The sequence below is a fragment of the Arvicola amphibius genome, chromosome 18 (genome assembly GCF_903992535.2).
Source record: "Arvicola amphibius chromosome 18, mArvAmp1.2, whole genome shotgun sequence".
In the NCBI taxonomy this organism is placed as follows: Eukaryota; Metazoa; Chordata; class Mammalia; order Rodentia; family Cricetidae; genus Arvicola; species Arvicola amphibius.
The window spans coordinates 28,844,941-28,870,850 of record NC_052064.1 but is presented as its reverse complement, the minus strand read 5'-3'; the positions used below and the strand labels follow the sequence as shown (position 1 = coordinate 28,870,850).

At 46.9% G+C, this 25,910-nt stretch overlaps 1 protein-coding gene across 3 annotated transcripts in view; it reads left to right on the top strand.

Annotated features, from left to right (window-relative positions):
• Positions 1–25,910, top strand: part of Ankrd44 (ankyrin repeat domain 44) — a 220,552-nt gene that overhangs the window by 17,922 nt on the left and 176,720 nt on the right. Inside the window, exon 1 of one of the 3 annotated variants that reach the window (XM_038315492.2) lies at positions 9,688–9,778. The exons of the other annotated variants lie outside the window; for them this stretch is intronic. The gene's annotated coding sequence lies outside the window, so the exon portion shown is untranslated. Of the gene's footprint in view, positions 1–9,687; positions 9,779–25,910 lie in introns of those variants that run through there. 3 annotated transcript variants of the gene reach the window in all.

The window sequence follows — 25,910 nt, the reverse complement described above, 5'->3', positions numbered from 1 at the left end:
CTGGAAGCTTATTCCCGCAAATGCTCCATTCCTGCAAACTTCCTACAGAGCTATTCTACTCATGGGGGACAGAGCCTCAACACGGTGGAGCTTGTGCTAACTTGGGGGGCAATCTTTATCACCTCATTCCCTGGATTTGCATCAGGTTGCCGTGTGGCATCACCAAACATGCACGACATGGGCTGGAGAGATGGCTCAGAGGTTAAGAGAACTGGCTTCACTTCCAAAGGTCCTGAGTTCAATTCCCAGCAACCACATGGTGGCTCACAACCATCTGTAATGAAATATGCTGCCCTCTTCTGGCCTGCAGGGACACATTCAGGCAGACCACTGTATACTTAATAAATAAATAAATCTTTAAAAAAAAACCATGCACGACAGACACAACTCTCACAGAAAGTGCGGTTGACCTTTTTGCAAACCTGTGTTGCAGTTGTGTGCCATGCGTTAGGTACTGCAAATCTCTGTTGCAACTGTATGCCATGCATTAGGTACGGAAACTTTAACGCTTGAAGGCGAAGGAGGGAGAAAATGCAACTGTTCTTGGCACGTTCGGATTAATGAACTCAAATGGAGGCTTCACAATTTTTCTGTAGCACGGTTCCAGCGAGTGATGATGAATAGCCGGCTTTGTATGTGTGGGTTTGGGGAAGCAGTCTCCTCGACATTTGAATCTCTATTTGAGTCTGATGGAGACTTGCTTTCAGACCTATTGAATGTGTCGTCATGGCTCCTCCTTATGCTCTGTGTAAGTGATTGGCTTAACTGCAGGATACAAGTAGTGGTGTCTGAATTAGGGGTTCTGCGGCTGTGAAGAGACACCCTGACCACAGCAATTCTTCTAAAGGAGAACATTTAAGGGGGTGACTTACAGGTTCAGAGGTGTAGTCCGTTCTTGGCATGGTGGGAAGCATGGTGTCAGGTAGGCAGACATGGTCCTGGAGATGTAGCTGAGTTTTACATCTGGGTTTACAGGCAACAGCGCAAGAGAAAGAGTGACAGCAGGCATAGCTTGATCATCTGAAACCTCAAAGTCCACCCCCGTGACGCACTTCCTCCAACAAAGCCACATGCCCAGAAATGCCACTCCGTGGGTCTATGAGTGCCGTTTTCACTTAAACCCACCACAAATTGGTTGTAAATGTGATTGAAGACCAGAATATTTGAAGGCTAAGTTTGAATATTGATACATCCAGGCGTTGCTTTATAATGGAAGACTGGTACGCCTTGCCCGAAGGGGTGCATCTGATGGCTACTTCAGCTGGTTTGTTGGTTTCTGAATTAACCATAATCTCCTAATGTACTACTAGATTGACGTTAGATCATGGGACTGGTTACCTTATACTAAATCTATTACTGAGATTCAAAATGATGTATATTTGCTTGTGGATGCCGAACGGATTTGTGTGGTGTTTCTGTGAAGTGTTCCTTAGCATCAAGAATGGATTTTCAACCCGGACAGTCAATCTGGACAGTGGTGGTGCTTGCTCTTAATCCAAATCCTCAGGAGGCAGAGGCAGGCAGATCTCTGAGTTCAAGGCCAGCCTGGCCTACAGGCTGAATTCCAGAGAAACTCTGTCTCAAAAGAACAAAAGACAAAACAAACCAACACAAATAGACAAAAGCAAAAATCCCCAAAGCAAGAACAGATTTTAAAAGATAACACTGGTATCTGATGGCTGGTGTTGGCTGGCTTCTCTTGTCTCTAGACCAAACAGAAACACACACATCCTCTCTGCCAAGTACTCAGTGATGTCACAGACAGGCCCTACAACATAGCTGCTTTCATGCTTCTCCTTTTCTGCTTGCTGGAGAATTAACCTCTTTAATGACTTAACTCATTTTTTTAAAAGATTTATTTACATATCATGTATACAATGTTCCTCCTACCTGTACACCTCCATACCAGAAGAGGGCACCAGATCTCATTATAGATGGTTGGAGCCACCATATGGTTGCTAGGAATTGAACTCAGGGCCTCTGGAAGAGCAGCCAGTGCTCCTAACCTCTGAGCCATCTCTCCAGCCCCGACTTAACTCCCCCACCCCACTCTTAGAATCTTCCACCAGCATATTTGTTACATCAAATCTGACTGGATGCCAATACACCGTGGTCACCCAAACCCCGTAGCTTACATCAGGACTCACTTCTGGTGTTACATGCTCTGTGGATTTTAACAACTGTCAAGGACACAAGTTCACTTCAGTTTTTCACTGAGTAGTTTCCCTGTGCTGGAAACGTCTGGGCTCTGTATGTTTGTTCCTCTCCTCCCAACCCATGGTGGCCAGGGGCTTTCTACTGCCTCCATGGATTTTCCAGGCTATCACAGAGCTGGATGACTTTTCTTTATTAGTGGTTCCAAGTTTGGATAGAAACAAACGCGCTCAGCTTCATAAGATGAAAACATTATCTAGTATTGTTTAAAGTAAAATTATTCTAGGGAGTAAAGAGATGCATTTAAAAAAGATCAAGGTGGACAGAGAAATTCTCACAGGGTTTAGGAATTCCTTAAAGAATCTTCAGGCCTAGTCAGGGGGTGTGGTGGTGGATGTCTTTAATCCCAGCACTCCGGAAGCAGAATCAGGTAGATCTCCCAGCCAGCCTGGTCAACATAGTGAGTTCCATGGATACACAGTGAGATCCTAATTTAAAAAAAAAAAATGCCTATTTTGATAGCGTTTAGAAAATAAAAGAAGATGGTCTTTAAATTAAGACAAATGCTCTTACATAGAAATATGCCCTGTTTTATTTTATTGCCAGGTAGGACTGGAATCTATCCAGTCCAAGATGTTGAGAGAGAATCACGTGATCACAGCCGGGGTCATGGGGAATCCTGGTAGAGCAGCAGGACTCTATTGGCCGACCACTGCAGTGGTCAGCTGGACAGACTTCCTTCCCTTTACTTTATTGGCCGCGCCCAGAGTTAGCTGCGGGGTCAGACCTCTTGTGCAGGTGAGGGAATGGTTGATTACTTCTACTGACACAACGGAACATAATACTGGAAGATTGATTTTCTCGGGGATCCCCAGAAGCGATCACATTGAACATGCTGATATTGGGTGCATTCAGCAAAAAAGAACCTGGTGCTGTATTATTATGTCAGTTTATTGATCTTATGAGTTCATTGATCTCTTTAAGCCTTATTCAAGTTGTATGTCGGCCAGAATGGAGTTTCACAGTCCCCCCTTTTGATTCTCCTGCAGTCTGCTCAGCCGAGGTATATTTTGCAGGAGCTTATGACCAGAGCATGCCCAAGAGATACAGAAGGGCAGTTGGCTTTACAGCTCTCCCTGGCGATAGCTTAAGAAACTCCTGGAGATGAAGGTAGTCGTTAAGTCACAGAAAAGGGGTTAGTGTCTGTGACAATCTGCTTGGTGTGTTTACCGGAAGTCAGTGAGACTCCTTAACCCTTTAGAGCTAATTCCTGGCTCAGAGGATCCACTGCCCCAGTTTCTCAAGTGGCTGGGGCTACAGGTGCCACCGTCCCTGTCTCACAGTTGGCCCCATGGTTCACTAGGAGCCCAAAACACTGCATAATTTAAACCCCTTGGCTTCTGATGACTTCCTGGAGACTACGCTGTGGGATTCTAGTCCAATTCATGCCAACGAACTGCACTAGAACGAGCATGCGACCCCTTGGACTTACTCAGAGGGCACGACTTCTGGGTAGCCTTCAAAGTGTCCAAGTGTTCAAGGTGCCACAAAACTGGGATCGCATTATTTCTCTCGCGTAAAAAAAGGCCTGACTTAAGCCAGCAGGAGAAAATTTTATTGTAATAATGGAAGTTTTATATCTTAAAATTTAATATGTAAGACTTTTTTTTTTAAAAAAGATTTATTTGATTTTGCCTACGTGTATGGGTGTTTGGCTGCATGTATGTCTCTATACCATGCAAGTGCCTTTTATGTTTTATGTGCATGAATGTTATACTTCATGCATGCAGGTACACCATGCATGTACCCGGTGCCCAAGGAGGTCAGAAGAGGGCGTTGTATCGCCTGCAACTGGAGCTATGGATGGCTCTGGTGTTGGGAACTGAACCTGGGTCCTCTCCAAGAGCAACAAGTGCTCTTAACTGCTGAGCCATCTCTTCGTCCTCCGCAGTGTGTTTTTGACTATTTGTTATTTTAAACTCTTATTTGATCGTGTGGTAATCGGTACTAGGATTTGGGGAAATTAAGTGGAAACATTTGAAAAGGGTCTGTGTAATATAAATGTTTACATGTTTTCCTCTGAAAATTGGGGAAAGGCCTCTGTTTGGTTTTCATGGAGAGCCTACTTACCTGATTACAGAACCTGAGTGACCTGAGGGATGGGTGCTGGAAACCTCTAGAATCAAAGCTCAGGGAACACCCAGGGAATTCTCTTGGCATGCCAGAGGCCAGCATGCCAGAGGCCGGCATGGCAGAGGCCGGCATGGCAGAGGCCGGCATGGCAGAGGTCGGCATGACCCTCATGCCAGAGGTCAGCATGACTCTCTGTCGCGCATTCTGTCTGTGCGGTCCTTCAGTGTTTTTTTGCGAATGGGTTTCACAGAAGTGAGTTCCACCTGGTTGTGTGACTAGATACGTATGTCCGCCTTCCTGTGAGGTGCTCAGAAGCAGGACACAGCCCCGCTTATGCTACAAGCCTGTCCATGTTAACCCCGATACGTCATCGAGGCAAACACATAGCTATCTCGGCAGTGTTAGGTCTAGTATGCAAGTCTTTCTTTTCTCAGGCTTTGTCTTCCGTGCTCCTTAATTTGGCAGAGACAATGTCCCGAGTCTTTCTGGGAGCCGGGTGCCCAACTTTCTTATTTTTTTCTCAGTAACATGAGATTCTTTTTGTGTAACTAGAACTGGAAACCATTGCCAGCCCTTGTGGAAGTCATCCGTCCTTGGACTAGTTCTGCTTGAGGCAAGGAATCCTTCGAACCCACAGTGCAGGTAGTATTCTCTCACCAGGATGTAGAAACTGGTGAGCAGTTGACGACGGCTTGGCGCGTAGTCGTCTTGCCTGGTGCAGGGCAAATGGTGCCACACTGTACTAATTAATCTTTTCTGGGGAGGCTCATTTAATTAAAAACTCATCAGGATGAAATCTTCTCGGCACAGACATGAGATATGCTTGTCATTTTTTTTATGACCAATAAATGTTTATTGAGTTTTTATAAGACAAACAAAAAGCTGTTAGTCACTGGGCAGAGCTTCCAAATAGATATTTTAATACCCATTTTGCTGAATGTTTAGTATTAATTTCTGTGTTCCTATTACAGCAACTCAAGTAAAAATCATGAAACAGTTGCTGTTTGAGTTGTTTTATGACGCCTTAGTTATGGCAAATATTTCATGTTTCCTAACAAAATAAATGATTGTACTAATACAGACTCAGGTGTTGAAGGTGAAACCAAGAAGTACTTGGATAACAGTATCTTTCAAATAACTACATATTTTAATAACTTAAAGGGGTGGTTTTTAAAAATAAAGATTAATGTAATGAAATCCCTGTGAGCACTACGGTAGATTACTTACTTATTTTGATGCATGGTTCAGGTTGGCCGGGGATGTGCTGTGTAGCTCAGGATTATCTTGACTTCCTGACCCCTCTGCCTCCACTGTGATCATGGGTGTGCACCCCCAGACTTGGCACTCAAGTAGGTTGGAAAGAATGGCCATGTTTCCTTGTGTAACCGTGTTTATAATGGCAAAGGGGCAGAGTAAAGTTTGGGAGCCATGTCAGGCTTGACAGCTTTCGGGTCTATCTATCTGGAGACAGAGGGACTCTGATTCTGGCACAGAGAGATTTCTGATGGTTTAGCGTGTCACTTGTTGCTATGGCGGAATATCTGACAAATGGGTTGGAGGGAGGAAAGGCTTATGTTGAGTGTGGTCCATGATGGCAGGGACAGTATATGGCAGCAGAAGTGATTGAATTTGTGCAGTATATATGCAGACTAGGGGTTGACCTATGTGTGTAGCTGATTTATCTATCCAGCAATCAAGACACCCCTTGGTGACTGACTTTTGTAGTTCAACAGTACGGTCCTCCTCTGCCAAAACACATCATCTGTGACGTGTCACGGGATGATCAGGAGTTATGCTGCCCAAGGCTTCCATACTCTGTTCCTTCGTCTCCACACAGGCTGTTCTGACGGATCCTAAACCAAGGAGGCTGCTCCAGCCCTGTGAGCTGTGGCTGGGGTACAGGTAACTGAAACCAGATGTGCCGAGCGAGGCTGCGGCTTTTCGTGCTGAGCATCTGGTGGCTGGGGGCAGGGAGGGAAGCCGCTCTTTTACGGACTCTTTTGTGCTTTTGTGACTTGCACATTTCCCCGCATCTCAGCAGTGTTTGCCCGTGTTCTTGCTGGGCATTTTCTGGGAGGGATTATCGGTAGGGAAAGAGAACGGAGCATCCATTTTCCCCCATGCTAATCTTTCTCCTTTGCCTGTTTCCTGTCTGTACACTGCACTTGGCCCTGTGTGACCCAAGCTGATTTTTCTGACCTGGCAATTACCTGCTTGGAGACCAGTTGATGGAGGCCCCTGGAACCCACTAAGAAATTTGGGGTTTGTGTTGTGACTGTGGGAATCAATGTTAAGGTGTGTGTGGTGTGTGTGTGTGTGTGCATGCGCGTGCTTGCTTGTGCACACATGCAGAGCTGTGTCCCAAGACTCGGAGTCTCACTGGATGCAGAGAACGAAGGCTTCTTAGGTTTTTTCCAACTAGATCTGACCATTTTTATGCACAGGTGGGTACTTCCCTAGCATTTGGTAGGATCTGGCACTCACAGTCCGGCTCCTCAGAGGGGCATGTGCTGTCACTATTTTTTTCCCTTAAAGTTCCCAGAGGTAATATTTTATCAGTCTCTGAAATGTGGGCAGCAGGAGGGGTAGGCATTCTGCTCTTCAGTCTGGCCCCGCTTAGCTCAGCCCTGCAATCTTGTGGTTCCGAAATACTACCCAGCCTGAAACCATAAGAAAACCTCTGCTTCGTCTGACGTACACATGGAGCTGGACTCGAGAAGCTAACATGTGAAGGATGTGGAAAAACCAGAGAGCTGCTGACTGCGCAGAATGCGTGTGAGAATTGCGCAGGGAGAGGGGCCCTTCCCTTAGGATCTGTGGTATTTTCTTCTCGAATGTCCACACCAGCTCACACCTCTTGTTTCTGCTCCAAATATCCCCAAGGTCAAAGGTCTTTAGCCTCAGAGGTTTGAGGTGCTCGCTTGCTGATGACCTACATATCAGCCAAGGGAAGGGGAGGTAGGTAGAGGGGTCTTAAAGGCAATCAAAGTCGAGACCACATGGCCAGTGGCGTGAGTTTGTATCTTTTTCCCTTTAGAGAGATATTTTTTCCAGGTGCACATTCAGAATGCAGAGTGCAGTGTGGAATTGGGACATTTCATCTCATTGCTGTTCCCCGTCGGTTCTTTTTGCTTTTCTGTATTAGATGAGAATCTTCACACTTGACGATTTAACACCTAGTCCAACAACCCTTAACCCCTTAGCACCAGCAGGTTGCCTCCACCCTGTCTCTGTCCCCACATTCCCCCCCACCCCGTCCCGTTCTCATTGCTGCAGTCGCTCGTTGTGAGGCTGCCCTGGGAGACCCTGTCCCAACCCTCTCTGATGAGGTGGGGATTGATCAACACAGGCTGCTTTGTTGGTGGAAGCCAGGAGCACTCTGGTGCTGAGCCTCTTTGCAGTTTGCTCCCATTTCCACTGAGTCACTCTTCTGTGATGCATGGCTCGTTACCCCGTGGGTGAGCCCAGAATATTCTTCCTCGAGTCTTCCCAGCCATGTGTAAGAAGATCCCTCGTAACTCTGGTGATTTCTAGCTATAATTCTGGATGATGCTGTGGACAAGGCTGATGGGACCTGCGTCAAGTCTGACACAGTGTGCTTGCCTGTGGTCCCAGTGCTAGGCATCTCAGAAAGGAAAGTGGGGAGTGATGGAGGGAGACACCTCACATCAGCTTCTGACCTCCATGCACTGCGTGCAGCTGCACACACACATGCATATATGCACACAAGCACACATATATAATGCTAATATGAGAAATATGAACATAATTTATAGTTAAATAGTGTAGCAATATGGATAGCTATATTGATGGCATCTCAAGACATGAGAAGACCCTATTTCATTTATCTATCTATCATCTATCTATCTATCTATCTATCTGTCTGTCTGTCTGTCTGTCTGTCTGTCTGTCTGTCTGTCTGTCTATCTGTCTATTATCTATCTTTATATCATCTACCTATCAATCATCTATCTATCTATCATCTATCTATCTATCTATCTATCTATCTATCTATCTATCTATCTATCTATCATCATCCATCCATCCGTCCATCCATGAGATGGGTTTCTCTATGAAACAGTCCTGGCTGTCCTGGAACTCACTCTGTAGAGCAGGTTGGCCTTGAACTCACAGAGATCTTCCTGCCTCTGCCTCCCAAGTTCTGGGATTAAAGGTGTCCGCCACCACCACCTAGTGAGATGACCATATTTTTAGTCTTATAATAAACTAGCTGAAGCTGAGAAACACTCAACCGAATTCCATCAATGCATTTTTATAGAACCTGAGAAATAAGAGGTCAGGGCTGAAGTCCTGCTCAGTTGGAAGAGCTCATCTTTCACACATGTGAGGCCTGGGTTTGATCTTAATCACCACAGAGGGAGGGCACACTCTGTAAGTCTTCACCGAGACTATGAGACTTTTAATGTCGACATCTGTGAGCAATGTTCCTATAAAAGCCAGGATTTTCAGAGCTGATTGAAAAACTTGGAACTTTGAATAAAATAACATGCACTTAACCATTTAGGATAATCACATTCACATAAAGCTCAGTGTATTTAAAGCTGGAGCCCCATTATTGAGAGGAACCTTCAGGAACTGGAGTGATGGCTCAGCAATCAAGAGTTCAGACTGCCTTGCAGAGGACCTGGGTTTGATTCCCAGCATCCACGTTAGGGGGTTCACAACTCCATGCAACTTCAACTTCAGGGGGAAGAGTTCCCAGTCATCGTGACACCCAGAGCCCACTCCTTAGCTCCAAGGCTCCAAGGGTAGGGCTGCCCCTCTTCCGTTCCCTCTCCCTCCTCCCCTCCCTCTGCAGCCATTTATTTGTGAGGTATGCTGAGCTCCGGCTGCCATGGGGCAAGGGACACAGTCCCCTCATCCTGTTGCTTTTGTGTTTGGTGGGGGCTGTACGGGTCGATTCGCCTAGTGAAGTGGAGGGTTCAGACTTTATCCTTTCATCAGCTTAAGGAATTAATTAAAAGAAAACTCTGACAGGTCAGAGAGCCTCTTGCTTTGTGCTCAGATTTCCCTTATAGGTTATTTCTGACAGGACAAGGGCTTGTGGTTTTTGACCCCTGCAAGTGAGTGCTTCGAGGCCTTCAGGATATCACCTCCCAGGGCCCAGCCAGCTGGTGCTCGGAGGCTGTGCAGGCTGCTGGCCGCCTCAGGAACCTGACCTACGTGCCAGAAGCACGTGGGCCAGGCCAGGCTTGGCACTGGACCCTCCAGCTTCCTTTACAGACGGCTTCAGTTTGGGCTCTGAGTGGCCCACTGGAAAGACTTCCCAGCCACTTCTCGTCCCTCAGAGGAGACGACTGCTTTGTAATCTAAGCCAAGGCCTTTCGGTTTCTATTTGTTCCAATAAGTTTGGCGTTTGGACAGACCGAGTGGGAAATGGCTGTTGGGCTGGGCCGTGGACCACAGGCATTCAGAGGGCAAATACCAGAATCATGATCTTACCAGCTCTGACTCACGAGACCAACATAAGGTACTGTAGCTTTTAGCGCGATAGCTGAGTACTTTGGGGCTGGGATTCTCTTACATCCGCAGGAGTTAGATTTGGGGTGGAGTGGGGTGCAAACAGGAGTCTACAGCAGCCATCGGCTCCCATCAGCAGCTCCACAGAGGCTGTTTCCCCAGCCCAAGTGATAATTGCGCTAAAGAGACGGACACATTTCCAGAGCCCTGACGAGGTGAAACAGATTTTTATATATCCCTCGGCCTCTTTGCACATTCCTTTCCTTGAATTACTTATTCACGTGCTTTGCTTTTTATGAGGACTCGTGTGTTTCCGTCCCCTGGTGCCCACTTCGGTGTCACCCTTGGCTGGGTCCCCTCTCTCCTCCGTGTTGGTTACTTTTCTATTTTCCATCTTTCGGTCACAGCCTTCCTTAGATCCCGAGGAAAAATGCAGGTCTGTTTAATTCTCAGAAATTCTGGGCCTTTGGCCTATCAGCTTTCCAGAGCTCGGTCTAAAGTCATGGTAGAAATCAGGAGGATTTTTTTTTAAATTAAAATATAATTATTTTAATAAAATTATTTTATTAAGATAGAGCATTGCTCCTAAAGCCCTTACCATGTTATCTTCACCCTGTTCAAGTTGGGGGGGGTGGGTGGATTTTAATTGGCTTCTTGAATCCTCAAGAGCAGAGTCTTAAGTTATTGTGTCGAGTCTTTCCCGACTCACGATGTATTCACTCATAACTCAGGAGTAGTTTCTCATAAGTGTGGGGGTCACCTTCCTTCCCCTTTGCACTGACAAATAGCAGGACTTTCCTAGTTTTGGCACTGCCTGGTACTCACCTGCATCTTGCCCGTGGCATCACCTCCTCCTGCACGGCTGGCATGCCACTGTCAGCACTGTGGGCGCTAGATGGTTATATCCACTCAGTCTCTCAGCTCTCTTAGTCCCTGTGTTCCCCCCGCGCCCTGGGGAATGCCTACGACATGGTAAAGGTCTCTTCCTACGCTCTGAGTATCTCTCCCCAGCAGTTAGCCGGCTGTTTATGGCTTCTTAGATGTTCACATGAATGGCTGTCAGGTGCCACAGCCTTACCTCACTGTCCCCTTCCAAACACTCTCACGTCACATCCATGGCTTCGTTTAGTGCCCGCCGTGTTTACTTGTTTGTCCAAGCTGAAAAACTTGGGGGGGGTCATTCTTCATTTTCCACCTCCTCCTCAGGCCCCACGAGTTGCCAAGTCTTCTTGCGTTGGCCTCCCGCATCATTTGCTGCGTTACAACCCATTCTCTCTTCTCCAAGTTTAGCACAGAGCTTGAGCCTCGGCATGGCTTTCAAGGACTTCACTCTGGTGTCTGCCGCATCCTGTCCCCTCCCCCACCCGCTGCGTCCACCTTAGATCTGCCCCGCGTCCTCGCTCTTGGAGTGGCAGTGCCATGGTCACATTCCTGGAGCATGTGGGAATCATTAGTTATCACTGTGAGGAGCAGCCACAGCCAGCAATCGATGGGCGGAGCCTTCTCATCACCGCCAGCAGTCGATGGGCGGAGCCAGAGACCGCAGCTGTCCTGCGTGGGAAAGGCTTCAGCAAATGGAAATGTTCTACCCGGAACTGAAGGGCAGGACCATGCCGTGTCGTTCGTTGCCTCTGCCCTTTGTCTGATACCCCATCTGGGCTCTGCACGAAGAACTCTTATGTATTTGAGTTCCAGCCGAGGCCTGCACGTTGTCTCTGAAGCTCTAGCTTTAGCCTCTCCCCCTCAAGAGTTCTCCCACTCTGTCCTTGGTGTCTGTGCACTCCAGGTGAACACGCTTTGAGCATGTCCTTCCCACAGAAAAGCTGACCCTATTCAGCTTTGTGTTGCCGATACCTTGCATGGGGCTGTAGGCAATTGTAGGCTAAATAGAGTGGACCGGCTCCAACCACTGAGAGGACTGGTCTTTAGCTTTAGCTGCCTGGTTCTTGAATTGTTCTCCCGGGTAGGTTTGAGTTCTGTCTTCCCCTCCTCCCCGCTCCTTCCCTTTCTCTCCCTCTTTCTCAATTGCAGCCTTTCTCACTCTGGCATGTGCTCCTTCATTACTACGGATTGGCTGGCTTCCACAGTTAACACTCATCGGCAGTTCCTGGAGGCATCTAAGACCTGAAATAGATCTTGGCCATCTTTGCTATGAGGTGCGATTGCGGTAGTTACAGTTCCCGTTTCCAAGGCAACAGCTTTCTGGTTTGGAGTAGCATGCTTGTAGCAAGTCTCCTTTAAGAGAGAGGAGTTGGCGTGCATCTCCATATTCAAACTCTGTGAGCTTTATTGCTTATAAAAAGGCCAGTTTACCCTGGAACAGGGCAGGGATAAAGCATCTCTCTGCTAGGAGTTTAACATGCTGAACCTGTTAAACATATAGAAGATGAGGACACATATATGTACTTGTGAATATACCACATAAGCAGAACTCAAGAGACAGAAATGACATAGTACCAGCATCCAGAAGTTTAATGGTTATTAATGGAAATATTTGGACGTTTCCCAATATGGACTTCTTATTTCATCTAAGAATCACATTCCTTTTAAAAAATGTTTATTTATATGTGTGTGTGTATGTATGTGCACCATGCATGTGCAGGAGCCTATAGAAGTCAGAAGAGGGCATAGGATCCCCTGTAGCTTGAGTTACAGACTGTGAGTCTCTGTGAGGGTCCTGGGAATTGAATGAACCCAGTAAGCACTCTTAACCTCGGAGCCATCTCTGCCAGCCCGACGTCTCTTCCTTAGAGCGGCATCACTCGAAGGTTTTATGAGGTCGTTTCTGATTAACCGTCACTGGGCAAGCACTGCACAGATAAGACAGTTGCTTTAGATCACGACTGTCTAGGAGACCTCTTAAAAGTCCCATTTCCCTAGGGTGGAGGAGACCCGTGGGTAGGCCCAGCCTGCTGGGGTGTCCACCGCTGGAAAACAGAGCACGTTGGGATGATGGAAGTCCAGATGGAGTCTCAAGACCATGCAGAGCAAATACACGCCCACAGTCAGACCCCCATACCCCCAGTTCTGCTGTCTTCATCAGTCCCCGTTCCTTCAGTGGGTGCCAGCGTGGGCTCTAGAATCAGGCGGTTTTGAATGGACACAGTCTCTGTCATGCGTGCTGCGTGATTCTACGCGGGCTCTAGAATCAGGCGGTTTGGGGTGACACCGTCTCAATCATACGTGCTGCGTGACTCCACGCGGGTTATAGAATCAGATGGTTTTGAGTGATACTGTCTCTGTCATACAAGATGCCTGACTCTACACAGGCTCTAGAATCAGATGGTTTTGAATAGACACCATCTCTGTCACACATGCTTTTACTTCTCGGGGCCTCAATTTCCTCATTTGAAAAATGGGGAGAATATTATTAAAGCATTAATGGTGGAACTAACCGAGATATTGTACATAAAAAATACTAGCATTGTACAATAAGTGATTGTTTCCTTGTTTTCTGCCCCAAACTGGAAGCTGTAAGAGCTTTTGTTATGGAATGCTCAGGTGAACCCTGCCGTTGTGCCTAGGAGGTTCCTATGCTCTGTCTCCTGGCTCAGCTAAGTTATTTCTCCAGGTTTACTCCTGAGCAATAGGGACAGTAGCACTCGTTGGATTGCTGTGTAACATTTTTCTCACCTGAAAACATCTTTGCAATGTGGGCTGTCCCAACAGTGACGTGAGATATGGGCAAAATGTGACAGAAGTCCCTGCCACCGCGGGCATTAATCCTGAAGTGAGGACTTTTCAGAACAAATGATTCCCGGCGACCTGAAGGGGGTCATGGCCTTTTCCTTTGCTCTCACGGGGGCGTAACAGAAGGTCTCCGGTGCTGTGAGTAGATTCAGGGGAAGAGAACCAGCTCTGTGAGCGGCCTGCACCATGCTGAAGGAACCGGGGAAGCTGGGCTTACCTTGGCTATTTTGCTTCTTTTTAAATAGGAAGTAGGGGAGGTGTGATCTGGATTTTGCAGGTTGGGAGAGAGTGGAGCCGAGAGGTAGGTGACTGCCCTTTCTCTAAACAGAGGGTTAGGAATTTTTGTTTCTTTATTTCGTAGTGCGGGGATCCAACCTTTGAACCCAGGGCCTTGCCTATGCCAGGCACACTCTCTACCCCTGAGCTACACATCCAGCCTCAAGTGATACTCCTAAATGTCTCTGGTGGAAGCTTCCTCCACTCCAAGTTCAAAAGTTTGGAACTGCCTGCCATTCTGTTTGGGTAGAGGAAAAAAGCCCAACTTTTTAAAAATAAAATGGTAAAAACCGGCAGCATTTTAAAGTCTGTTTTATCTGTGGCTTCCTTAACCAGGTAGCAGGTTGAGCTCTCCTTGTTTATCAGTGGCTTAACTGAGTCTTCTTAGGATGGGGATTTCAACTGTAATTTTCCACTCCTCCCCCTTTCCTTTGGCATCTCTGTAGAAAGCACTTAGCCGTTATTTGAGGACTTCTGAAAATTATCAAACTGAGACGGCTCCTGTAGCTTCTAGGCTGGTGCAGAATCAGATGGGCCATGTAGGGGAATTTTTTTCCTTCTTCACGTGTACCAGTGTTTCTCTGCTCTTCTGTCTGTGTGCGACACACATGCGCGGTGCCCAGGGAGGCCGGAAGGGGACGTTGAGCCCGCTGGGACTGGAGTCACAGATGGTTGTGAGCTGCCGTATAGGTGCTGATAACCAAATCCAAGTTCTCTGGATTTGGAACAACCACGGCGCTCTTAACCACTTTGACGTCTCTGGGGCCCGGAAGGGATTACAACTTTGATGATGGCTACCACCTGGCCGGTGAGCCTATGTACCTGATTCCTGTTTAGGGCTATGTCATGTTCTCAAACATTTTAGTATACCATAAAAGATGTTTACTATTGGATTCAGTGAAAACAGAGGTGATTCAAACGAGCTCGGTGCTATCTGCTCATTGCCGAAGGGTTGAAATGACAGCTTTCTTTGGGCCTCTGTCGTTAATCCCCTGAAAGGCAGGCTCTTCCCAGTGTCCAAAGGACGTGGCAGCCATTGGTTTACAGTATTTTGTGGCAACATTTAATATGCTACATTCATAAATGGTCTGTCTTATAATATTCTTTGCATGTGAGAAATCCTACACTCAGGGCTTAAGAATCACAGTGCAAACACTCAGTCATCTTTATTAGGCAAGGCAGAGGCAGCTGAGAAAATAAAGGCAACCTGAGCCTTCAGTTTTAAAAGGCTTCTCCTGAGGAAGAAGGGTACTCGCATTTCTGCCGGAGGAACAAACCACCTGACTCGTAGAGTGGATTAACGAAGTGTTTGCTCTTGTTTGGGTATCGGCTAAGGTGTGCCGAATTCTGCCGGTGGCTCGCTGGGCCTTCTCAGTGTGTCTAATATATTTTGCTTGCTGGCTCTCGTCATTCTTGTCAAGAAGCCAATAGTCCTTTCATTCTCTAAGTGGCCATGGCTGCTATTACAAAACTGAGTGACTTTGTAGCTTTGGTGTCCTTTAAAGCAAATTATGATTTTTTGCCGGGCGGTGGTGGCGCACGCCTTTAATCCCAGCACTCGGGAGGCAGAGGCAGGCGGATCTCTGTGAGTTCGAGACCATCCTGGTCTACAAGAGCTAGTTCCAGGACAGGCTCCAAAGGTTTCCTGTCTCGAAAAACCAAAAAAAAAAAAAAAAATTATGATTTTTTTTTTTTGAGACAGGGACTCATGCGTTTCAAGCTGGCCTAGAACTTACTATATAGCTAAGGATGGTCATGGATTTCTGATCCTCCTGCCTCCCCCAAGCCCTGTGTATTTGATCCGGGGCCTCCTGCAATCCAAAGAGTAAGGCAAGCATCCACCCTGAGCTACGTCCCCACCCCTCCTGAACCCACTGAAGAACCTATAAAATCTGACCGGATTACTTCGACCTAAGTGTACGGTCCAGATGTAGGGAGTCCTGAGTTTGGATTCTTCTTGAGCTAGAAGAAAGGCATCTCCTCATACTCAGGAGTTGGGCAAACATTAAAACGACTCTCCCCTTTGATTCTATTTTATTTTGGTTTGTTTGAGTAAAGGTCTTTCTCTGTAGCCCAGGCTGGCCTAGAACTTGTGGTTCCCTGACCTAAGTTCCCCGAATGCTGGGATTATGGTATGAGCCACCTCACCAACGTAAGGGTTTCACTTTACATATGATGGGAAAGACTCTGGTGCCGGGAGACGTGTTGCCTTGATGACCACACGCAGGTGTGACTAGCACACGATGGGGTGAGACGCTGCTAGATGCCTGCGGAAGGGGATAGAGCAAGATGGCGTTCTTGAAAGGGACCCGAGTGAAGGGTTACTTCCTGTAGCTGCGATAGCGTATGTAAAAGTCAAGACTAACGTCTCAAAAAGATGACTGCTGACAGCCAGTTGACCCAAACACTGATGGTTGCTCGTGTCGTGAAATCTGCTTCCGAGGCAATGGCTGTCTGTGGGACCACAATGGTGCGCATGTGGGAGACGGGGTCTGGAGAACCAACAACTCAGGGTTATCCTCAGCTACATAGCGAGTTCAAAGTCAGTCGTACACAAGGCAATTGTTGAGTTCTTAGAGCCCAGGCGATGCATGGTTGGCACTAACGAGACAGATGCTTACTTGACTCTGATCTGTAACAGTCTAAGCATAAACTGGTCCAGGCTGGGAGAATGATTCCATGACACATTTCCCTCTTCCTTTGTGTGTGTGTGTGCGTGTGTGTGTGTGTGTGTGTGTGTGGTGTATGGTTTTGTGTGTGTGTGTATGTGGTGGTATATGGGTATGTGTTTGTGTGTGTGGTGTGGTTTAGTATATGGTGTGTGAGTGTGTGGTGTGGTGTATAGTGTGTGTGTAGCTTGTGGTATGTGTGTGTGTATGGTTGCGTGTTTGTGTGCGTGGTGTGATGTATATGGTGTGTGTGTGGTATATAGTGTGTGATGTGATGTGTATATGGTGTGGTGTGTGTGTGCGTTTTAGTATAGCTCCCATTTTGTAGCAAAGATAGTTCTCGTTTCTGTCATCTTGAGCAAAAGTGGGATGAAGAGGGCACCAGCTTTTCCTTCTGAGAGCGCGTTATAAGCATTTTGGGTTCCTATTTCCATCGGTCAGAACCAGTCATGCGCTGACTTACTGCAAGGGTGGCTGGGAAATACAATCCCCACCTTGACAGTGCTGTGCCTGTGAAGGAAATGGAGAGCGTGTATCCAGGAGACAACTGGGGGCTCTGCAGGGAGGAACCCTGACATTTGCTTGTTCGTGCCGCTCTGCCACTGTCCTTTCCAGACACTTCTCTCTTAAAAGGCGTACCGATAGTTCCTTGAGAGCCCCAGAATGTATTGTTCAGTAGTCTTCTTTTGTTGCCTGATGTTTTGCTCGGACATCTATGTTAGGAAAGTAACTTTGGAATGTACTGTCTGTCATTCTTAAGTTAAAAAACACCGTGCTTTCTTTGAACATCTTTTTGTGGGAAGGCCAGACTTATTTCAGCAAGTAGAAATTTTCAGGCAGCGCACCCACGCGCACAAATCTGTGTGCACCAAGCTGAGAAAAATCTTGGCCAAGGCTGACCTCCAGGGACGAGGTCAAAACATTTCCTTCTGCATGGGAATTTGATTCTGGCATTGCCAGTTGTCAGTGATTAGATCTGACTTTATGATGCTGATTCTAGGAACGGAGCCAAAACATTAAAGACTCACTTGTACCCCCTCCTCCCATCACTGGCCATATTAATACACCGCGTAATTTGGCTCCGTGCTCTAAAATAATTCTGTTAAAGTAGAGCAATATTTCTTGTTTTTCTCCAAGGAGATGAGATGGTGCCAGGACACTCTGCCTTTCTTCTTGCTGGCTACTTCCTGTCTGGAGTTTGTTTGTTGCTCTCGGCCCAGACTGTTCTGTCAGAGGGAACTATTCCATGACTAGGCAGGTTTGTTTGTATAAAAGTACACGAATATTTTTGTTTTAGTTGATAGCAGTGATCTGTCCCGTATATTTGGATTCTTGTCGTAGAGCCCGGCACACACGGTATTTGATAGATTTTTAGTTGCAAGTTCTAGTTATGTGTACATTTTACACATATGTTTTCCCTCCAGATTTTTTTTTCTTCACATACCATCATATGTTGAAAAGGTGATTGTGATGTCTGAGTCTTTTTGGGTCCTTGTCTCTTCCTTGGGGAGACTTAGACGTCTAGTCTTTTCTGTGGGTCTGGAGTAATCCAGGCTGCCCAGTCTCTCGTTGGCTTCGTACTGTTTATTGTGGCTCAAATCATCTTGTTTATTTATTTTTTTCATTTAACAACAGAACGTCTTAGATTCTCTGGGGACCCTGTTGTCTTTCCACAGTAAATGGAAGACTCAGACCATAGCTGTAGCGACAGACGCAGGGTGTCAGGGGTCATCCAGGAGACTCAGACCATAGCTCTGGCGACAGACCCAGGGTGCCAGTGGTCATCCAAGAGTCGTCATTGGCAAAGAGGCTTTAGGTGGGAGTTCCTTTTAGAAGTAGTTGTTCATCTTTTGGTATTTCTGAACTGGCAAGAAAGCATTTTTCTTGGGTGTCGGGTAGGGTGGATGTGGGGAGGGCTGGAGGAGGGGAGGATGTGGGGAGGCCTGAGGGACGGTGCTGTTTTTTTGTTTTTGTTGGAGTTGGCAAAGCTCCGCCCTTGCTTATAGTACAGCCTGTGATCCCCAGAGTCCCAAGACTCAACAACAACAGTGGACATTTTTGGCATTGCCTGAGCATTGGGTTCAAGGCTGCTTTGCCTAATCTTTAAGAGCCTAGAAGGAAACGTTCGGGATTGTCTCTCGTCCAGGTTTCAAACAGGAGGCTGCGACCTCAGTCCTGGAAACTTGGGTTTCTTTGTGCTGGTGTGTTGGAAGCTGTTCCTCAGAGAACAAGCACAGTATCTCAGGGGCATCTACTCAGAGCAATGGTCACTTCCTAATAGCGGAGGAAACAAATGAGAGGTTTTGGAACACCATGTAAAAAAAGATGGGGCAATCACTAATCATTAAGGATGGTCCTGCCAATCAAAGCCACGGAATGAAATACCACTTCACGCTCATTAAGATGGCTATCACACAAGCCAACTGAACAAACAGCCCAACCAAACAGGAAATGATGCTGATGAGAGCGGAGAGAAACAGAAGCCCTTGGTGACTTGGCTGGGAGGAATTTAAAATGGTACAGACTGTAAAATGGGACCATAGCATGATTTTTCTTCAAACAATTAAGCAGAATCGTGTGAGCCAGCAACCCATTTAAGGCAGACGCACCAATAGATGGTCACAAAGGGTTACTCACAATGTCCCCAAACGGGAAACAACTTTTCCTTCAGCAACAGACGAATGGGTATATAAAGTGTGCTCTGTACACACAGTGGAGTATTAGCCGTGATGCACCTCCGTGGAGAAGCACTTATACTAGGGACCATCTCCTGGGCTGAAAAAAAACAACCAACCAACCAACCCCAACGAAGCCAGAATAACAACAACAAAGTTCTGGACCTGACAGGCCACTGTGCTCATACCTCACGGCGGCCGTGGGTGTCTGTACAAGGTGGGCCCTGTCACGCTCATCCTGGACGGAACAGGGACTTGGAAGGTCCCGCCCTTCCCCCAGGAAGTATTGGCAATCATGATTACAGAGGGAGCTGTCATTTTCTTCAGCACTGGTAAATTACCTATGTAAATCACCTCCACCCGTGCTCATGGAAGCAACCTTAATTAAACTCAGTGGGTCACAGCAAAACAACCAAAAAGGATGGAAGTGGAAGGTGGCTTGCTGGGAAGAAGGGCTTACCAAGAGAGGGAAGAGGATGAGGGAGGCAGTGGTACCGGGCTGTAAAATGACCAAAACACGGTATTTACATGTATGAACTGTCGAAGAATAAGAAAAAAAAAAAGGAATGAACAACATGGATGAATGAATCTTGATGGTATTGCATTGGTAATATTATGTTCAATGAAATAAACTGCACATTTACCTATGACTCCATGTACACAAGGTATCCAGGGCATCGGTTCGTGGGGATGGAAGGCAGGATAGTGGCAGCCAGGGTCTAGGGGAGAGGCATGGGGTCTGTTGTGTGGAAAGAGTTTTCTAGCGATGGAGAACTGTAGTGATTGCACAGGAGTGGGAAGAGGCTTCAGGCTGATGATTAGAGGTAATCAACTCATGGATCTTGTTACGTACATTCTATAATATAAAAGCAACGTGTTGAAGTAATATTGTTTTAGGTGTGAAGAAAAATGAAAGAAAATGAGGCCCCAAGAAGTCATGATTCCTCCCTCCCCGATTCTTTTAGTTTTGCTAAAATCCTTGCTTGTACCCTTTAAAGATTTTTAAAGACCCACTCTTGACAGCTGTAGGGGCCGGATATGGCCTGCGTCCTGGTAATCCAAGCACATGAAGTGGAGGTAGAAGACCCTGAGGTCTGTTCTCACAACGACACCCCCAAACAAAAACCCCTCAAAGATGGTTGTCGAATTATATTGAACTCCCCAATATCCAGCTCTGTGTGTGGTAGGTCTTCATGGCGTCTGTTTGGCCAGGTGATTTCCAGGGTAAAATGACCTAATATAGACCTTGTCCCCTGACCTGGGGAAATTCTGGGCAGTGATACCCACCCCATGCAGGTCCCAGGGTAGGCTCAGCTTGAGGACCTGTGTTTAAACCCACGTCTGTGTAAGCAGAATGCTCTCGGAATTGGATGGGCGTTTCCACATCCTCCTTGGTTGTCATGGCCACCAGCTACTCTCACAGCTTTGTGAAGTCTACCAACCCTCCATTTTCTGAACTTTGGGAGTTCTGAAGCCTGCAGACAGTCTTTCTGTCCGCAGACCTTGTCTTTAGGCTTTGGTCCTGTGAGGTGGCTGACGCCCTTTACAGGACAATTTGCTGTTAACTGGAGACACCTAGATGGTTTTGGATCTGGGTCATGTGATTAGCTTGGAGTTCACAGGAAGTAATTGGCCTACACCCCCAGTGGCTTGGCTTGTTTATCTGTGACAGCCTTCTGTCCCTTCATTTCCTGTGTTTTCTGCAACAGAGAGGCTTTTGCTTCAAATCTGTTTCTACTGGGGATTGTATCAGAGTGTGAGGCTGTACAAGCCTTCTTCAGAAAGGTCTTAGAAGTCTGCATCATAATAACCGTGCTCCTGAACATGTTTGAGGGACACATTCCATTTCCTGTCTATCCTGCTTTGTTTGGTTTCCTTTCGGATGCAGTGTCTCAGTGTGCCTTGGATGCAGTGTTGCAGTGAGCCTTGGATGCAGTGTCTTAGTGTGCCTTGGATGCAGTGTTGCAGTGTGCCTTGGATGCAGTGTCTCAGTGTGCCTTGGATGCAGTGTCTCAGTGTGCCTTGGATGCAGTGTCTCAGTGTGCCTTGGATGCAGTGTCTCAGTGTGCCTTGGATGCAGTGTCTCAGTGTGCCTTGGATGCAGTGTCTCAGTGTGCCTTGGATGCAGTGTCTCAGTGTGCCTTGGATGCAGTGTCTCAGTGTTCCTTGGATGCAGTGTTGCAGTGTGCCTTGGATGCAGTGTTGCAGTGTGCCTTGGATGCAGTGTCTCAGTGTGCCTTGGATGCAGTGTTGCAGTGTGCCTTGGATGCAGTGTCTCAGTGTGCCTTGGATGCAGTGTCTCAGTGTGCCTTGGATGCAGTGTCTCAGTGTGCCTTGGATGCAGTGTCACAGTGTGCCTTGGATGCAGTGTGTCTTGGATGCAGTGTCTCAGTGTGCCTTGGATGCAGTGTGCCTTGGATGCAGTGTTGCAGTGTTCCTTGGATGCAGTGTTGCAGTGTTCCTTGGATGCAGTGTTGCAGTGTGCCTTGGATGCAGTGTCTCAGTGTGCCTTGGATGCAGTGTCACAGTGTGCCTTGGATGCAGTGTCGCAGTGTGACTCAGTTTTGCTGTTTTCAGGGAGGCCAGGTATGCCCGGATGTCTGATATTTGACTGGGCTTTGCTCAGGTGTGTCTCCTGTGAAACTGTTACTGAGCAGGGATCATGTTTTGGAAACTTTAGGTTAAAAGGTCTTTAAAAGACGGCCGCAGGAGCCTTTTTTAGGGAGACCCCAAGAGCTAGGGTTTTAGTTCTCTCTCCCTTGGAGTTCAGAATCCCAGGCAGACCAGCCCGACAATTGTCTCACTTGCTGAACTCCTCTTCCGTCTGGCATCTTGTGTTTTTGTCTTTCTTTCTTTCCCCATTGGTTTTAGATGATTTGCTTCTCTAGAGAATTCCATGGAAGCGCTGTGCATTCCATGGAGTTCTACCATAGCTTTGACTATGGTTTCACATCATATTTCATCCATACATTTTTTTTCTTAAGTCATTCGTATTAAAAATGGTCCCCATAAAGAAAGTATAAATTTAGAAATTTTCAAGATTCCTTTCTGAATGATTTTTGTAGTTTCAGAGTCGTTAGGTCAAGAGTCCTTATTATTCTTGAGCAGTGTATACAGGCAGAGGGTTTCACATCACTTTTATCTGGCGGAAAAGTCCTTAGACCCGGCGCTGTCAGCTGGGCCTGCATTCCAAGCCTGCGCTCCCTCCCGGTTCACTTGTCTGGGCCGGTGTGGAGTTGGTGGTGGGACTCCTGGCTGGGCGCCACAGGCCTCTCTTTCTGCACCATCGGGGTGGCAGCCGTGAAGTGGAGCAGCGAAGTATGGCCTGGCAGAATTGCTCTCCAGAGCGCTGCCCCAGCGCAGGCCTGTAGTTTGCGTTCCAACTCATAACTTGTAATTTTCAGATTCCCAGCTCTAAATTATGTCAGTTAAAGGCAAGCTAGATCTGCTTTCTTCTCGCTAGGTAAGCAGGATTCCACTTATATGCAGGCAAGAGCCTGCATGATTGTTAAGTTTTGTCTCCCCTCTCCCCGCCTCCCCCACCTCAGAATTGTTGGGGCAAAGCATAGTTGAGCACGTGATTCTCCTCAGTGACTGAGGCCTCAGATGGCCTTATTTTGTCTATAATTTTTGTCATTTGACTCGTGTTTCTCAGATGAGTGCATTGGCACATGCTGAGGTAAGCACCTCGGGCAGCTCAGCCTCGACATGGATGGGTATCGGTCCCAGAAGGATGGTCTGTGGTTTGGACATCCACAGGGAGACAGGCTACATTCCCTTTCACTTCTTGCCTTGGGCTTTTGTTTGCATTATCTCACTTCCTTTACTGAAGACGACTTTTTCAGACTTCTTGGAAAGTCAGGCTGTGTTTCTGGACCTCAGTAGTGGGATACCTGCCTACAGGTTTGGCCAAGGAGACACCAACTCTTGCTCTGTTCATCTCTCTCACATTCACACGGTAGGGCCCTCTTCGGCTTCCCTGAAGTGGATGCTATCCCGGTGCAGACAGCTGTGGTCCAGGGTCTTTGGGCAGCACGCGCGGGACAACTGTCTCAAGAGTTGCTTTTGGGTGTGTTTCACGGATGACACTGGGAGCATCGTGGACAAAGTAGATGATAACGGGTGTGCACCTCATTTTATTTCTCTCAAAATGTCTTTATTAGCATATATTAATTGCATATAATTGGTTTCATTATGACATTTTCATACATATAGTGCATTTCAATCCTTCATCCTCTCTTGTCTCTCCAACTCTCGTTAATCCCCCCCTTCCCACTTAGTCTCCCATGAAAGTTTATGTCTTTTTTTTTTTTTTTAACAGCTCAGTGAGTTTCCTTAGTGTGGTTTGCAGGAGCCTGGGCTGGAGTTGACCTTCAGGAGCATGCGTAGTATCGGTGGCTATGCCAATGAAGAAGACATCTCTCTTTGCCCCTCAGCTCTTATCTGTGTAAGTGCCCAGGAAGAGGCGAGGCTGTACGAGCCACCCTTGCCCCTTCCATGGCAGGGTGGTAGGCTCAATCTTGTAGAGATCTGGTACAGGAAATTACATCTGCTGTGCGTTCAAAAGGAGAACAGATACATTACTCCAGGAAATGAGATTTCTTTATCATGCCCCCTCCCTCCTGCCCTCACCTTTTTTTGGCTTTTATATTCTTTCTGCCATTCTTCAATGATGGACGATCAGCTTTAGGCTCAGTGTCAGCCTCCCTCCCCAGCCCCCCCCCCCAGCACCCTGAGAAAGGGTTTCTCTGTGTAGCCCTGGGTGTTGTGAAACTCACTCTATAGACCAGGCTGGCCTTGAACTCATAGAGATCCGCCTGCTTCTTTCTCCCAACTGCTGGGATTAAAGGCGTGCGCCAACCACTGTCCCAGCTAGACCTAGTTTTTAAAGAAACTTAATTTTGATATTAAAACAGATATGCATAACATTTATTTTCTAAGCATATTAATGGAAGCTGGCACACATTCTGAAGATAACCATGAGGGGACACAGGGGATGTCACACTTGGGTCATCACGCTCCTCTACTGTTAGGAGCCCTCAGCAGGCTCCTTTACCAAGTACTCAAGTTCCTGGTCGATCATAGGATCCAGCCGCAAGTCTGGAGGGGCGATCCAGAAGGAAGATACTGAATACCTCTGGTTGTTTTAGTTAACGGGGTCCACGGATTTGCTTCCTGTGTAGTGCAGAATTGGATAAAGAATACTCCCACGGGGGTAGTTGAAATAAGAAACGTTAAATAATCTCTCAGTGGTCCTAGGCAGATGATAAATGTTATTTCTAGAATGAGGAGGACTAATAAGAGCTTTCTGCGTCTGGAGGTGACAGTGCACGTCTGGAAATGACCGTTCCTTTGTCGACTGCAGGATCACCGGGTGTCCTTGTGTACCTGCTCCTAGCCCACCTCATACTGTGTTTCCTTTTCCTGGTCTGCTAAACCCAGGACCTTATCTCCCTCCCCTTCTAGCCTCTCTGCACCTCTCCCCTCCCCTCCACTCCCCTCTCCTCCCCCCCCTGTGGAAAGGGCCCTGCTGGAATACTTTTGGGGATGAAACAGCTACCTGGACAAACCTGGAGAGTTGGTATAGAGTCAGCATAATTAAAGCATCTGCATTAATATCCTCCCAGCTTCCAAATTCTTCCCTTTGTATAAGATAATTCATATTAACAGAATAAAAAAAGTTGACATTATTGGAGATATTATTGAACTACCATTTTATTGACCTGTGTAGAATATGAGTAGATAATTGATAATTGCCTAACGCATATATCAGTATTATTGAATACTTTGACTATTGTGTTTACTGCCAACTTAGAATAATGTTACACTTACAATGTGTAACTGACAGGAAGGGGAGTTCCTTTTTATTTGCTAAAGCAACTGGCAGGTAAATACGTTGGGAATGCCACCAGATTTTATGGATTCTCATTTATTTTTCCCTAAAGCATAAAGATAGCTTTCACAAAACACTTAAGAAACATTTGAAAAACAAAAGTTATGAATGGATATACCACTTCCATCCCAGGAAATTTTGCTCCTTTTTGAGGGTTTTTTAAAAAATAAACCAACTTCTGGGCAGAGGATCTCCGTGTGTTTGAGGCCCGCTTGGTCTACACAGTAAATTCTAGGAGCGCCAGGGCTATAAGATAGAGAGACCCTGTCTCAAAAAGCGAAGCCAAACAAATAAACAATATACCCCCTTCCAACAGCAACAACGGCACCAACCAATGATAAAGCAAACACAACAACCACGAACTTATAATAACACCGAGGATTCCCGAATGCTTCCTTTGTGGGAGCAGCTGGAGGTAGGTTGCAGTTAAGCTGTAGATCATGATATCACGTGATAAAAGCTGGCCGTCAAGAAGGGCGACCTGGGACTTCCAGGTGGTCAGGAAATACAGAAGCCAACCGTGTCTCCGGCCCTGCTGTCTCGGAGGCGAAGGCAGCTCAGGATGAGCAGGTCCTATAGCAGCGCTTTCTCAAACGCTGCAGAAGTGCCCGGCAGTGCGCAAGAGCGGAAGTATTAGCTCACGGCTCTTCCCAAGGCTTAAATTGAGAACGGTTGAGAGGAGATATTTGAAAACTTGGGGCATAATTTTGAGAGTGTGAATTTAGAGGCTGTGAAGAGTTTGATTTCGGTTGGTTGGCTCTGGGGCAGAGGGATAGGGCTGTGTATTTTTTTTTTTAAACCACTCTCAGCGATTCTGGTTTGAGAATAAATATTTAGGTCACAGCAATATAATAAAAATAAAGGCAGAGTGGAGGAGTCTAAAAAGTGCCGTCTGTGGCGTGTGTTGAGTAAAACAAAGTCGTTGTTTCCCTCTGATTT